The sequence below is a fragment of the Aquila chrysaetos genome, chromosome W, assembly GCF_900496995.4.
Source record: "Aquila chrysaetos chrysaetos chromosome W, bAquChr1.4, whole genome shotgun sequence".
Taxonomy (NCBI): domain Eukaryota; kingdom Metazoa; phylum Chordata; class Aves; order Accipitriformes; family Accipitridae; genus Aquila; species Aquila chrysaetos.
In genome coordinates this window covers 3,526,169-3,541,416 of record NC_054457.1, presented here as the reverse complement: position 1 = coordinate 3,541,416, position 15,248 = coordinate 3,526,169, and the positions used below count along the sequence as shown (strand labels likewise).

The 15,248-nt window shown below is 48.2% G+C and overlaps 1 protein-coding gene across 1 annotated transcript in view; it reads right to left on the bottom strand.

Annotated features, from left to right (window-relative positions):
• The window catches only part of LOC121232768 (iporin-like), a 97,658-nt gene extending 90,229 nt beyond the window's left edge, over positions 1-7,429 (bottom strand). Inside the window, 1 exon segment of the mRNA XM_041121184.1 lies at positions 7,231-7,429. The gene's annotated coding sequence lies outside the window, so the exon portion shown is untranslated.
• Positions 7,430-15,248: the final 7,819 nt, after the last annotated feature.

The following is a 15,248-nucleotide window of genomic DNA, read 5'->3' as shown; positions in this document are numbered from 1 at the left end:
TCCTTTTGGCACCCAACATGGGGCTTGAAGGGTTCGAGATAACAACAGATTTTATTGGAATGTGCTAGATCAAATTTATAGCTGTTATTGCTGTTTAGCTATTAATGGGCAGGCTCCTGTGCTTGCCATGGGGCTTGCTTGCATTACTGTGTATTAGAGTCTAGTGCTTGTTAGTGGCTGCTTTTTGCTTACACTGCTTATCACCTTACTCTGCTGTGCCTGGGAACATTTTGATAACAGCAATGGCCACGTGCCTGGGCTGGCAGATGGCCAGGGCATTGCTGCTGTTTCCGTGCTGCTGTACTGGACAGGCTGGAACTCTGGTGTTAACTCGAGTCAAAGGGACTGTGACCTGTGGATGAGTCCATGCAGGAGCAGGACACCCCGAAGCGTCTGTGGCCATGGATAAGCCCATGCCAGAACAGGTACATCTCGAAGTGTCTGTGGCTGTGGTTATGTCTGTGCTGCAGCAGGTATACCTCTGAAGGGATCGTGACCCAAGGATAAGTCTACGCTGGAGAATGTACACCTCGAAGCATCTGTGGCTGTGCATGAGGTCATGCTGGAGCACCTCAAAGTGTGTGGCCATGGATAAGCCCACAACAGAGCAGGTATGCCCCTGGAGTGACTGCAGCCATGGGTAAGGCCACGGTGGAGCAGGTATATCTCTGAAGGCATTGTGGTCCATGGATAAGGCCACACTGGAACAGGTGCACCTCAAAGCAACTGTGGCTGTGGATAAGTCTATGCTGCAGCAGGTATACCCCTGAAAAGACTATGGCTCATAGATAAGGCTCCGCTTGGAGCAGGTACACGTCTAAGGGACTGCAGTCTGTGGATAAGTCCAAGCCAGAGCAGGGGCAAGGGGAGGAGTTCATTGCAATGTTAAACCCTATGGTCTGGTCCAAAGGGGCCAGGGGTGGAGATTTTAATGGAAATACCTTTAAGTTGTTGTAACCCAGCGTTTGAGTTGCATGTTATAGGAATTACTATAGCAGGAACCATCTGAACCAATGGAAGACAAGCCTTACAAGAAGCAGTGCAAGTGCAGCAGTGAGCCGACCTGAGCTGGCTTTGGTGCCCAGTAACTCCACGCAACACACCGCCTCTCCTGTCCTGAGTGACTACCATAAGAGATGGAACCCAAAGTCATGGACTAAATGAACGCAATGGGCATTTTGTGGACATTTTACAGGGGTGATCCATAGACTAGGGGAATTATATGTGTATTATATCAAAGGATGAGAAGGGGGGTGGTGGCTAATGAGGATGTATTGGATAGTGTGGGACCTGAGCATGACGTAAATGGTATGGAATAAGGGGTGGAGAATGTGCTGGTTTTGGCTGGGATAGAGTTAATTTTCTTCATAGTAGCTTGTATGGGGCTATGTTTTGGATTTGTGATGAAAACAGTGTTGATAATGCCAAAATGTTTTCGTTATTGCTGAGCAGTGCTTACACAGTCAAGGCCTTTTCTGCTTCTCACACCACTCCACCAGCGAGTAGGCTGGGGGTGCACAAGAAGTTGGGAGGGGACACAGCTGGGACAGCTGACCCCAACTGACCAAAGGGATATTCCGTACCATATGACATCATGCTCAGCATATAAAGCTGGGGGAAGAAGAAGGAATGTGTATTGGGTCTGCGTGGCAAAGTTTTGGTAGCGGGGGGGGGGGTGTTACAGGGGTGGCTTCTGTGAGAATCTGCTAGAAGCTTCCCCTATGTCTGATAGAGCCAATGTCAGCCAGCTCCAAGACAGACCAACTGCTGGCCAAGGCCGAGCCAATCAGTGATGGTGGTAGCGTCTCTGTGATAACATATTTAAAAAGGGGAAAAAGTTGCTGCACAACAGCAACTGCAGCCTGCAAGAGGAGGGAGAATATGTGAGAGAAACAGCCCTGCAGACACCAAGGTCAGTGAAAAAGGAGGGGGAGGAGATGCTCCAGGTGCCAAAGCAGGGATTCCCCTGCAGCCCATGGTGAAGACCATGATGAGGTAGGCTGTCCCCCTGCAGCCCATGGAGTTCCACAGTGGAGCAGATATCCACCTGCAGCCCGTGGAGGACCCCATGCCAGAGCAGGTGGATGCCTGAAGGAGGCTGTGACCCTGTGGGAAGCCTGCGCTGGAGCAGGCTCCTGGCAGGACCTGTGGACCAGTGGAGAGACGAGCACAGGCTGGAGCAGGTTTTCTGGCAGGACTTGTGACCCTATGGGGGACCCACACTGGAGCAGCCTGTTCCTGAAGAACTGTAGCCTGTGGGAAAGGACCCATGCTGGAGTAGGGGAAGAGTGTGAGGAGTCCTCCCCCTGAAGAGGAGGAAGGAGCAGCAGAGACAACATGTGATGAACTGACCACAACCCCCTGTGCCGCTGTGGGGGAGGAGGTAGAGAAAATCAGGAGTAAAGTTAAGCCTGGGAAGAAGGGAGGGGTGGCTGGAAGATGTTTTAAGATTTGGTTTTATTTCTCATTACTCTGATTTTGATTTGTAATAAATTAAATTATTTTTCTCCAAGTTGAGTCTGTTTTGCCTGTGACAGTAATTGGTGAATGATCTTTCCCTGTCCTTATCTCGTCCCATGAGCCTTCCATTATATTTTCTCTCCCCTGTTCAGCTGAGGAGGGGGAGTGATAGAGCAGCTTTGGTGGGCACCTGGCATCCAGCCAGGGTCAACCTGCCACATGCGGCCTTTCAGTACTTAAAGGGGGCTTATAAGAAAGATCGGGACAGACTTTTTAGCAGGGCCTGTTGTGATAGGACAAGGGGTAATGGTTTTAAACTGAAAGAGGGTAGATTTAGATTGGACATAAGGATGAAATTTTTTACGATGAGGGTGGTGAGACACTGGAACAAGTTGCCCAGAGAGGTGGTAGATGCCCCATCCCTTGAAACATTCAGTGTCAGGTTGGACAGGGCTCTGAGCAACCTGATCTAGTTGAAGATGTCCTTGCTCATTGCAGGGGGGGGTTGGACTAGATGACCTTTAAAGGTCCCTTCCAACCCAAACTATTCTATGATTCTATACATCCCCAGTAAAGTTGTGCAGTGGCGGGGGAAGGTGAAGCATTAAATGCCTGTGAGGTTCACTGGAAAGAAGGCACCAGACTAACCCCCCTTCCACCCCTAGGGACAACAGCAGCTTCAGGTCTTTCAATATCAAAACAGCTTGCCCTAAGGGACTGAAGGGAAAAACAAAGATACCCTTTTGAGACTATCCAGGGAAAGAAGGCTCTTCCCCTGTCTAATTTTCTGGGTTAAAAATAATTTCTCTCAAGCCATTTCCATGCCTATTGAACTTCCTCAATTTTTGTCTTCTGTGGGTTTCTTTTCCCTCCTCCTTTCTCTCTCCCAAGACACATTCAGACTGCTCTCTACTTTCATGTCACCTGGAGAAGCAGGTGACATGACCTGTAGAACATGCACAGGATGCTGCACGAGAACAGAGAAGACAGACAGGCTCTGGAGCACCAGCACACCATACTGGAGTAGAAAGGGAGTCAGAGTTTGATTTTCCAGTGCATAAGAAGAAAATGGATGTGATAAATGAATTTAGTCTCAAACAGGATTCCAATCAAAGTTTACAATTTATTAAATGAATAAAGGCAAGCAAACAGCGCTGGTTGCATCGGAAGTCTCTGCTCTACCAAGATGCACACTGTGAAAAACAACCCAGCTTCTTTTATAGTCTAACATTAGTTACATTGTGTCCTTCCAAGACCCTCCTCATTGGCTGAGGGGTCTTCAGTTCTCCTAGAAACTTCTCGTACTCTCCTCATTGGCTGAGGGGTCTTCTATACAATGTATCTCTTCACTGCTCCTCGCTGCTCAGGCATGACAGCAGACATCCTGTGCAACAGGCAGCACCCTGCACAACACCAGCTGTGGCCATCAAAACCTAAGCAAGTTTGCAACAGTCACCTCCCCCCAACAAATGCATATAACATATTGCTTACACACTGCCACTTCAATACACCCTCTATTCATACATACTAAAGATCACCCCGTTCGTAACCTCGCTTAATACTATGATAAATGCCTCAGTTCTTCCCTAGGATCTTTTGTTTAACACTGTGCAGTTAACAACAAAACCGGTTTTGGGCTGGCAAAAAAGAACTATATACATATCATCTGTTTCCTCCTGGCCTGTGGTTATACGAGGACCGACAAAATGGTTAAAGATTACATATACAGTGAGGGTCACATTTTATTATGCGGCCCTAGCATTGTTTATACTGACACGAATCAGATGAACACATTTCACAATGGATATATGCATTTTTTTCCATATAATAGAGGCTACAGCCTGAACAACACACTGACTGTTCATAGGAGTTACAGAACAATGCAGAATAAAACAACACATACGCTACTAATTGAAGTATACTCTCCAGGTGGGGACAGGACTGGACACATTACTTTTAGCAGAACAAATGGAAGGGATCAACTCCTACCTTGCCAGATACAATCTCCCCAGATCATGGGCTCAGCTCCCTGCAGCTGGAAGCTGGGTGCAGCAGCAACAGCATGAGAGCAGCAGGATGAATATAGCACGTAGAACCAGCGATAATCCAAAGCAAAACCAGCTTGTCCCTGTGTCGGCTCAGGGATCAGCGAGCCATGCTACAGGGAGTCTCTGCAGGCAGCTCCCCCGTTACTGCAGGATGGCGGGCGAGAGGCAACGTGACAAGGCACTCCTTCCAGATGGGAGCTGGCTCAGGGATTCCTCCTGCTGCCAGTCACCTGCCTCTCCTCGGGCACAGCCACAGCGGTGCCAGGGTGCTTGTCTCACTCACAGAGCATGTGGGCAGGAGAGAAAAGCAAGGGCTGCAGGATGCTGGCAATAGAAGGGCCAGATTGCTAATGAAAGCCCCTATGTAAATACAGATGCACTCCGGAGAGGACTGTGGTAGAAATGCAGTTCGTGTTACAGAAAGCCATTTACAGCAAGCTCAGAAAGAAGCGAGCGTGATGGGGCTGACTCCACGGCCTGCCTGCTCAGGCAGGGGGGTGGGAGGGCATCTGCCTGCAAGGGGAAGCCGTGGGGTGAAGTGACCGATAGCGAGGGGAGACCCCCCTCCAACTCCACACTCTCTAGCAGCTCCTACAACTCCATACATAGCATCTGCTAGCAGTAATGCAGACCTATGCAATTTTCCATTCCATGCTCCACTTGAGACAGTCCCAGCTCCACACTTTCTCTGGTGTACAGTGCTACAGCAGCCCATCACACCTGGGAGAAAGGCTAATCAGAGCATTGCTCCATCTGTGTGTGTGACCAGCTCATGGTGCAGCAGCCCACCCCTGTAGTCCAGGCCCTCTCCCCATGCACAGGGGCTCCACAGTCACTGGGACTTACCCTCTCTCTCTTGAGTTCACTTGCCTTGGGCACCTCCTGCTAGGATTCTTCTTTCCCTCCCATTTCAGGATAACTTACAAACTGTATTGCAACTGGATTTACACCAAATCAGGAAGATGGGGAGATAGGGACTAGCTCAGAAAAGCAGCAATGTGTCAAAGGGTTTGGGGGCTTTGCCTTCATTGTCCCCACAGCTGGAACCAGCAGTAGAGGGGTTTTGCAGGTTTCAGCTACTGCCCCTTAAACTAGCACTGAAAGACCTCAGCAAGAGGCTGAGGAGCTGTTTCAGGATGTATACCACAGCGGGTATAGCCTATTTTCAGTAAGCCCGGTGCCAGACAGGCATAGAGCTTACACCAGTGACCTCTGGGTACAACTGGTGACAAAGAACAGGGAGTTCATGTAGTTCTGTAGCAACTGATGTCTGTTCTGTAGAGGTTGGGGGGACCTCCTTTGAAAAAATATTGCCTAGCCTCAAAAGAAAAAGGTTGAAAACAGTTGACATAGGCCGATCGCATCAGTGAGTGCTGTTAAAAACCTAGCTTCAAGGAGAGCACAGGGACCCCAGAGTAACAGGTCTATGTCCTGGTGATACCTACAAGAGGAGTGAAGCCAGCCAGGCATTAAGCCATCCTGAAATTCTCCCTGTTAATGAGAGCAGCCAGGTTATATTATCTATTGTCTCCTCTCTCCAGCAAACTGCTGGTATAGCCACTACTCCTCCACACAGCTGGGAAAGGACAGGTTACTGGAGTTAAAACCCCCTGTTCCTGCACATGCTACTATCCTTTCCCTGGGCTGCTGGTGCCTGCAATGAGGAAGGTACTTTATGCTTTCCCCCTCCATGGTACAGAGATTCTCTACTGCAGCCCAGCCCAGCTGACCTTGGGATGAGATAACTCTCCTGACATTGGGCTACCATTGCACAAGAAAAAGGGAAAGCTTCCCAATGTAACAACAGTAAATCTCGTGCCAGGTGCAGCTCCCCAGATCTGTCTGAGACAAAAATACGGCCACGACTTCATCTCCAAGTATTCATTAATATGGGCAAGAAGACTCCACACAGGGGGCTGCTTCTCCAAACATGATGAGCCTTCATGACTTATTCCTGCATAGTGACAAACCAGGACAGGTCTCTCTTGGGGTGAAGCAACTCTACACTGACAGGCTGGTTCACTAGTAAGCAAGACAACACTGAAGCCATGTCTTCAACCAAGCTGCTTCTGCAGCCAAACTGGTCTCAGCCAGGGAATGGCTAACCACCAGATGATCCCAAAGGGTTTAAAAATCATTCACAACAACCCAGACTCAAAGCAAGCAGTTGAGAGTGAGTGTGTTTAGATCAAGGCTGCAATAAGGTTCACCGCATGTGCAGCAACAGCAATTCTGCCAAGGCACAAGTGACAGCCCTGCAGCATCCACAGCCTGCCAGGAGCATGAGCATTGACCTTGGCTGGGGAACCCTGTCTACAAGCTCTCCCCTGTGCTTTCTGACCACACCTGGAAAGATGGAGGAAAGTGATACCCACAGAAATGTGGTTTAGCAATCTGTACAGCCTGGCCTTGTCTCACATTGAAAGCTGCTCTTCCCTACAAGCACTGCTCCACCTCAGTCTGACCCACTGCCCACATTCATCATTCACTGGAGGAATCCAGCCATTACAGGAGAGGATGGGCACAGTCAGCACCACTTCATGGGAGTTTACTTTTCCAGCTCTAGCTGCACAAAACTTCAGGCAGACCACCTCCCTGTTCAGTGCCTCGGTTTCCCCACCTGTGAAATAAGGATCATAACACTTAGAATCATAGAATCATAGAATCATTTAGGTTGGAAAAGACCTTCAAGATCATCGAGTCCAACCATCCATCCACTTACCAAGTTGCTGCAGATGTTGTAAAGTTAACTTCATTATGGGATGCTGGCAGTCTGTAAACAGTAATGAGAATTCTGCAAGATTGATTTTTCACCCATAAAGCAGAGACTACTTGTGGCTTTCCCAGGCATACAAGCTACTGCACTCAGCTTTCTTCACCCTCACCAAGGCAGGTATGCTGCAAAGACAGGGATCCCCATTATCCCCAAAAGCAGGAGCTTTGGTCCCTTTAGCAGCTGCATCCAGACCATCTTCCAGGCAGGAATGCGATGCACCAGGCAAGCCTCAGCACGAGCTGTCAAGGCACCGGAAGGGCTGGGGCTGCACCGCTCTGGAATTCCAGCAATGCACAAACACTCCATCAGCCTGTACCAGGAATGACTCCTCCCTGCCCCAAACCAGGCTGAATCACTGGAAATACCAAAACAACGATGAGGTCACGTTCCCAAAGCAAGGAACTGGAGCCAGATATAGCCACACGGAGAAGCATGTTAAAAAGGGTGTACAGGCTGGAGCCTCTAGCAGACAGGCACCCCAAGCATCTGTCTCGTTTAAAAACAGCTTGAGACTGCCAGGAGACTTTTTTTTCTCTGCAGGGAGCAGAGAACTGGGCAGCACTACAGGGGCTTTAAAACTCTTTATCTGGCCATTGAAAGAGGCACAAACATTAGAGCTCATGAGTGTATAGATTTGGGTTCAGCTCATTACAGGAACGAGGCAGAGGAAAAATTATGACTGGATTCCAAGATCAGTATTCCCAAAATCTCAGTCCTGCTGTGATATCAGGCTCAGGCTTAAGCAGTTCAGAATCCCCCCCCCCCCCCCCCGCAGCAAGATGAATGGCAGACAAAAAAAATCACATGCCCATTACTGTCTAGTTGCTTTTGCTACAGCCTCAGCCAGCTTCCACAAAAACACCCATTAGTTTGATAAGTTTTCAATGGGGTGAGCAGTGGCTCCTGCTATTGCTCCTAAAATGAGCATCTAAGGCACTCCGCCATCAGCAAACAGACAGTTCTAGCCTTTCCCAGTTCTCAGTGGAGGGAGACTGGAGACATTTTACTACTTCGACTATGAAGGAAATTGCAACATAGAAAAAGATCGAGGAATTCACAACAGAATTCATAATAGCCTATTCTTTCCCCTCTCTGTAGGACGAGACATTTGGATGGATAACAAGAACACCCACAGTTATATGAAGAGGCTCTAAGAATCCAGATTTTGTTCAATCAGAACATAAACCAGACCCTAATCAGAAGCCAAGGTGGAGCAAAGATAGGACCAGACACCTAACGCCAGGCATCTCACCTGTCTGGCTGGGCAGTAGTGATTGAGCTGGCGTACTCTCTGCAACAACCACAACAGTGTCTGGCACACTGAGCTGGTGGGCTATGCCTGTACCAGTCTTTTTCTCCTATAAGTGCTTTCAGATTCGCTAATAAAAGATATAAGAAAATCTGTGGTGAACTGTGCATATGTATTGGGTTTGCATGGCAAGGTTTTGGTAGCTTGGGGGCTACAGGGGTGGCTTCTGTGAGAAGCTCCTAGAAGCTTCCCCTATGTCCGACAGAGCCAGTAAAAGCTGGCTTCAAGACCTGCCGCTGGCCAAGGCCAAGCCAACCAGCGATGCTGGTGGCGCCTCTGTGATAACATATTTAAGAAGGGGGAAAAGTTGCTGTGCAACTGGGCAACTGCAGCCAGCAAGAGGAGGGAGAATATGTGAGAGAAACAACTCTGCAGACACCAAGGTCAGTGAAGAAGGAGGGGGAGGAAGTGCTCCAGGCCCCGGAGCAGAGATTCCCCTGCAGCCCATGGGGAAGACCATGGTGAGGCAGGCTGTCCCCCTGCAGCCCATGGAGGTCCACAGTGGAGCAGATATCCACCTGCAGCCCGTGGAGGACCCCACGCCAGAGCAGGTGGATGCCTGAAGGAGGCTGTGACCCTGTGGGAAGCCTGCGCTGGAGCAGGCTCCTGGCAGGACCTGTGGAAAGAGAGGAGCCCGCACTGAAGCAGGTTTTCTGGCAGGACTTGTGACCCTATGGGGGACCCACACTGGAGCAGTCTGTTCCTGAAGGACTGCGCCCTGTGGAAAGGACCCCACGCTGGAGCAGGGGAAGAGTGTGAGGAGTGCTCCCCCTGAGGAGGAAGGAGCGGCAGAGACAACATGTGATGAACTGACCACAACCCCCTGTGCCGCTGTGGGGGAGGAGGTAGAGAATTCGGGAGTAAAGTTAGGCCCGGGAAGAATGCAGGGGTGGGGGGAAGGTGTTTTAAGATTTAGTTTTTATTTCTCATTACTCTACTCTGATTCTGATTGGTAATAAATTAAACTAATTTCCCCAAGTCAAGTCTGTTTTGCCCGTGATGGTAATTGGTGAGTGATCTCTCCCTGTCCTTTTATCAACCCATGAGCCTTTCATTATATTTTCTCTCCCCTGTCCAGTTGAGGAGGGAGAGTGACAGAGCAGCTTTGGTGGGCACCTGGCATCCAGCCAGGGTCAACCTGCCACAGCATAACTCCCACAGGAGAGCCATTAGACCAGAAGCGCTCAAAACCAATTCAGTTCATTTTCACCCCACTGTTTCAGCACATTCTGGTAATAAGAATCACCATACTGGGTCACACCAAGAATTCTTCTGGTCTAGTGCCCTATCCTTGACATTTTGGCACAGGCATTGATAGCATATGTCCACACATTTCATGTGGTTTGTTCAAACTTTTAGGGTTTTAATATTTTGTACCTTCTATGAAAACTGGTTTGCTGCTAGGTGACTGTGCAAGTGAGATTCGATAAATGATCATATATTAACATTATGGTTGAAACAATAGACAAAGGGTAACCGGGGAGATAATTACAAAGTGTAGTCAAGTGATTAATTAGTAATTATTCATAAGTTTGGCAGTTCTTTGCTCTTATGACTAGATGTTCCTGTACGCTAGATGAGAACAATGTTGAAACTGAACACATGTGATTGAAACTGCGTTAAGCTTCAAGATCAAAGAACAAGGACAAGAATAAAGACTTCAAGGACAGCCAGCAAGAACTTCAAATGGGTCGGTGGTCGCAAAAGCAGCCCTTCGACTCAAATGGATCCTTCATTGCGCATGATCGGATGTAGGCAGTACTAAGATAATCAGTTGCAATCATTTTTATGTATATGTATACTAATCTAATATGCAATTAGTTATTCTATATAACCTGTTTGTGCTAAAGCCGTGGTATGCACGCTAGGTGGAATTATCCCCCGTGCATCCAGCGCTGCAATAAAGAATGCCTGCTTTCTAAAACTCCAAAACGAGTCTTAGAGAGTTTCTTCGACCGGCTTTTCGGTATCAGCATATACTTATCACAGAGTGATCTCTCCTAAGGCCATACTCTTCCAGCCAGCAACAATCAGCAGTCAAGGAACCTCTAGAGCTGGAGGTTGCATACTGACCATCATGTATAACAGCCACTGAAACACATCTCTGCCATTGAGGTGTCTGGTTCCTTTTGGAAACTGTGTATTTTCAGCCTTCACGCTATCTCGTCACAGCATGTTCTGCAAATCAACTGTGTTGAAAAAGGACTTCCTTGACCTCATGCATAATAAAATAGTTTTGCTGGATGTGCTGCTTCTGTGCTGTGAGAAATAGGAAATGCTCATCCCTTACTCAGCTTCTCCCCACGGTACACTATTTTATAGGCCTTCACTCTTTCCTACTATCATCTCCTTTTCCCAGGGGAAGTCCTTATTTAATCTCTTCCTACAGAAGCTATTCCAGTCCCTTAATCATCCTCATTGCTCTTTTCTGTATCATGTTGTCGTGGTTTAACCCCAGCCAGCAACTAAGCACCACGCAGCCGCTCACTCACTCCCCCCCCACCCAGTGGGATGGGGGAGAAAATCGGGAAAAAGAAGCAAAACCCATGGGTTGAGATAAGAACAGTTTAATAGAACAGAAAAGAAGAAACTAATAATGATAATGATAACACTAATAAAATGACAACAGCAATAAAGAGGATTGGAATGTACAAATGATGCGCAGTGCAATTGCTCACCACCCGCCGACCGGCACCCAGCTAGTCCCCCAGCGGCGATTCCCCGCCCCCCACCTCCCAGTTCCTATACTGGATGGGACGTCACATGGTATGGAATACCCTGTTGGCCAGTTTGGGTCAGCTGCCCTGGCTGTGTCCTGTGCCAACTTCTTGTGCCCCTCCAGCTTTCTCGCTGGCTGGGCATGAGAAGCTGAAAAATCCTTGACATTAGTCTAAACACTACTAGCAACAACTGAAAACATCAGTGTTATCAACATTCTTCGCATACTGAACTCAAAACATAGCACCGTACCAGCTACTAGGAAGACAATTAACTCTATCCCAGCTGAAACTAGGACACATGTCCAGGTCTATGCCACTCTTTTTGAGAGGGTGACTAGACTGTATGTGGTACTCAAGATGCAGGCACAACATGACTGTATACCTAAGTATACAGGAATATATACCAGCATTTTTTGATTTATTCGTTATTTCCAGTATGACGTCTGCCTTTTTGGCTACAGCTGAACATTGAGCTGACATTCTCGGATAACTATCCACAGTGACTCCAAAGGCTTCTTGTGGGCAGTGAGAAACTGTTCACAAATCACAATTACATGCATAAAGTTGTGTCATTTATCAATATTTTGAATCAATGTGGAACATTTATCAACAAATGGAATCCCATTTAATGTTTTATCATGCTGATAGTTTTGCAAGATATTCATAGAATCATAGAATCATTTAGGTTGGAAAAGACCCTTAAGATCAAGTCCAACTGTTAACATAACACTACCATGTTCGCCACTAAACCATGTCCCCAAGCGCCATGTCTACACGTCTTTTAAATATCTCCAGGGATGGCGACTTCCCTGGGCAGCCTGTTCCAATGCTTGACAACCCTTTTGGTGAAGAATTTTTTCCTAATATCCAGTCTAAACCTCCCCTGGCACAACTTGAGGCCGTTTCTTCTCATCCTATCGCTTGTTACTTGGGCAAAGAGACCAACACCCACCTCGCTACAACTTCTTTTCAGGTAGTTGTAGAGAGCGATAAGGTCTCCCCTCAGCCTCCTTTTCTCCAGACTAAACAACCCCAGTTCCTTCAGCCACTCTTCATAAGACTTGTTCTCTAGACCCCTCACCAGCTTCATTGATCTCCTTTGGACATGCTCAATATCTTGTAGTGAGGGGCCCAAAACTGAACACGGTATTTGAGGTGCAGCCTCACCAGTGCCGAGTACAGGGGGACGATCATTTCCCTAGTCCTGCTGGCCACACTATTTCTGATACAAGCCAGGATGCTATTGGCCTTCTTGGCCACCTGGGCACACTGCTGGCTCATATTCTGCCAGCTGTTGAGCAACACCCTCAGATCCTTTTCTGCCAGGCAGCTTTCCAGCCACTCTTCCCCAAGCCTATAGCATTGCATGGGGTTGTTGTGACCCAAGTGCAGGACGCAGCACTTGGCCTTGTTGAATCTCATACAATTGGCCTTGGCCCATCCATCCAGCCTGTCCAGATCCCTCTGCAGAGCCTTCCTACCCTCAAGCAGATCAACGCTCCTGCCCAACTTGGTGTCATCTGCAAACTTGCTGAGGGTGCACTCAATCCCCTCATCCAGATCATTGATAAAGATATTAAACAGAACTGGCCCCAATACTGAGCCCTGGGGAAACACCACTTGTGACCGGCCCGCCAACTGGATTTAACTCCATTCACCACAACTCTTTGGGCCTGGCCATCCAGCCAGTTTTTTACCCAGTGAAGAGTACACCCATCCAAGCCATGAGCAGCCAGTTTCTCCAGAAGAATGCTGTGGGAATTCCTGCAATTCTTCAGGCAGTTTTCAAACCAACTACCCTGATTAACTTAGAATCATCAGAAAATTATATTCTTCACTTCCTCTTCCAAACCATAGCTAGATGTGTTGCAGAGCATGTGTTCCACACAGATCCCTGAGGGACCCAGGCACTGCAGGTACCAGAGCTTTGATGCATTGCAAAGCCTGGTGTTCGACAAGGAGTACTCTAAGCACAGTAACCAGGGATGCTCTGTCTCAGTGGGATATCCCACTGTGGCCTGATGCAAGGAGCTGTGGAGCTCTAATGCTTGTGCACTGCATCTGAACTTGTGCTGACACAGGGCCATGCACAAGTAGACACCTGTAGCAGGAGACCAGACTGTCCTCAGAACTTTTAATACAGCTGGGGTTATTCTGTTGACAATGGATTAAGGTGCACAGGCACTTCCCCTTCTTCCTGCTTTCCCTTCAATATCCAATTACAGTCTCAAAAGAAACCTCCCAACCCTTCACCCCATTACAGACACCTGCCCATAGGCTTTGCCAGGCACAGTCTCAATGCTGTGTATATGTAGCACAACCATTACAGCAGTAGGATGGCCACACTCCACTTCCCAGTGCTGGGATGAGATTAGCAGCACATCAAATTTGTGCTTACACACTGCTATCTGAACCAGTGTCTTGCCCTGGCACTCGTGGAGGATCCTGGTGCAGTTTGAACCAGCCATCGTGAAACCAGCCAACAAGAAGTTCTTCTTGTGAAGGACACTAACGAGTCGCCCGAGAGACACCACCACCGTACTGCATATAGTTTCTTAAGCAGAAAACTCTGAAGTCTCAAAGCAACTGAACTAGCACAGAGGTTGAAATCATCCTAAGGCAGTGTCCTCCAACAACAGCCTTTATAGCTTGTACCAGACAGATACTGGTGTCAGCAGAACATTTGTAACGATAGACCAAGAGCTGCCCACAGGGGAGACTGTTCAGATAGGAGCGGTCCTGAGGAGGGGGGACACTCCCATCCCCAGCTCCACTGAGGACTCAATTGGAAGTGCAGAGTCCAGGGCAAGGCTTAAAGGCTACAAAGATGCTCAGCAAATACCCACCCCAGGCACAACAGATGTGAGTTGTGGAAACCAACATTCCCAGTCCAGGCAAGCACACATGAGAACAGGAAGAGGGGCAGAAACCGTGGGCTTTAGATGAGCAGTAGCTATCATAAGCAAAACCCCAACCAGGCTTCACGTTCCAGAATAAGATGAACAGAGACCTATACCCAACAAACCTCAGCAAACACCCTGCTATGTGTCCAGGGCTTTGGTGAAGAACTGGGACTTAAGTGTTCAGCAGAAGGCAGGTTGTGTGAGGCCAAGCAGAATTAGGATAACCAGCCTCCCTGAACATCTGGGAGGGATACAGCAAGCAGAAAAACTCCTCCATCCTCCCAGACAAGTTTACCCTGAAGCACTCCAAGTTGAGCTGGCAAACCAGCAGGATCTGATGCCTGGCCCAGCTTCAGCAGAGCTAACCACAGGAAAGAGCATCAGGCAGCTACAGCTACACACAATATCTTAATTTCATTTATTCCCAGAGCTCAAAGGTACCCTTGCCACACAGCAGCTTGATGGTGTAGGGAAGGGTGAAGGAGGCACTTCATCTGTTCCTCATCTGTTTCATGAAAAGTATTGCCTGCAGTCTCAGTAGAAAGACAGAAAGGAGGTTTCAGCAAACCATAACCCCTATGTAATATCCCAGTCTGGGATATTACATTCTCCAGCTCACATAAAAAGAGAGCAGATGTATTCCTGCACATTGACCATCGCACACTGCCCAGTCACCAGCTCCACCAAGCCATCCAATATGCAATGCAACCAAGCCACGGAGTAGAGAAAACTCAGGATGCCAGGCATCCTGCACAGGAAAAAGTGTCAGGCAGCATCTGCTGCCACAGCAAAAACTGAACCAGAACTGCAGGCAGAATATCAGGCAACCATAAACCAGGCTTGCACCTTGTCGTGGTTTAACCCCAGCCAGCAACTAAGCACCACGCAGCCGCTCACTCACTCCCCCCCCACCCAGTGGGATGGGGGAGAAAATCGGGAAAAAGAAGCAAAACCCATGGGTTGAGATAAGAACAGTTTAATAGAACAGAAAAGAAGAAACGAATAATGATAATGATAACACTAATAAAATGA